Source organism: Cupressus sempervirens, chromosome 11 (assembly GCF_028749045.1).
Source record: "Cupressus sempervirens isolate cs-2001-9-10 chromosome 11, ASM2874904v1, whole genome shotgun sequence".
NCBI classification, from domain to species: domain Eukaryota; kingdom Viridiplantae; phylum Streptophyta; class Pinopsida; order Cupressales; family Cupressaceae; genus Cupressus; species Cupressus sempervirens.
Genome location: NC_143128.1, coordinates 849,470,253 through 849,470,968, shown reverse-complemented (window position 1 = coordinate 849,470,968; position 716 = coordinate 849,470,253).

The window sequence follows — 716 nt, the reverse complement described above, 5'->3', positions numbered from 1 at the left end:
CTGTGGTACTTAGAGGGCTTTCAGATGGAGGTTGCAGAATAGTGTCCTTGAGAAGAATGCAGAGACTTTTTCGTCATGATGACATAGAGTGGGCGGCAGAGTGCCACATTATGCCAACTTCACCAGAGCCACAAGAAAAGAGTCATCCACTAGATGTCCAGAAGATACTCGATAGACACGCTAAAGTATTTAGTGATATTCCTCATAGGGTTCCTCCTGACAGAGGGATGGAACATGTTATTGAGCTCGAGGAGGGAGCCAAACCAGTTATGATTACTCCCTATCGTCATCCTAAGAAACACAAGGATGAGATAGAGAAGGCGATTAAGGATTTGTTGGAGATGGGGCATATCAGGCCCAGTAAGAGCCCTTTTGCTTCAGCAGTAGTATTGGTAAAGAAGAAGGATGGGACGATGCGCATGTGCATCGATTATAGGGCACTGAATAAGAAAACAACTAAAAACAGGTATCCCATTCCTAGGATTGATGAGCTAATTGATGAGTTGCATGGGGCATGCTTCTTCACCAAAATTGATTTGCGATCCGGATACCATCAGATCAAGATGAGAGCAAAGGACATTGAGAAAACAGCCTTCCGATGTCACTATGGCCACTTTGAGTTCATGGTTATGCCATTTGGTCTAACCAATGCACCTGCTACATTTCAAAGTTGTATGAACCAGGTATTCAGGAAGCAGCTGAGGAGATTTGTCTTG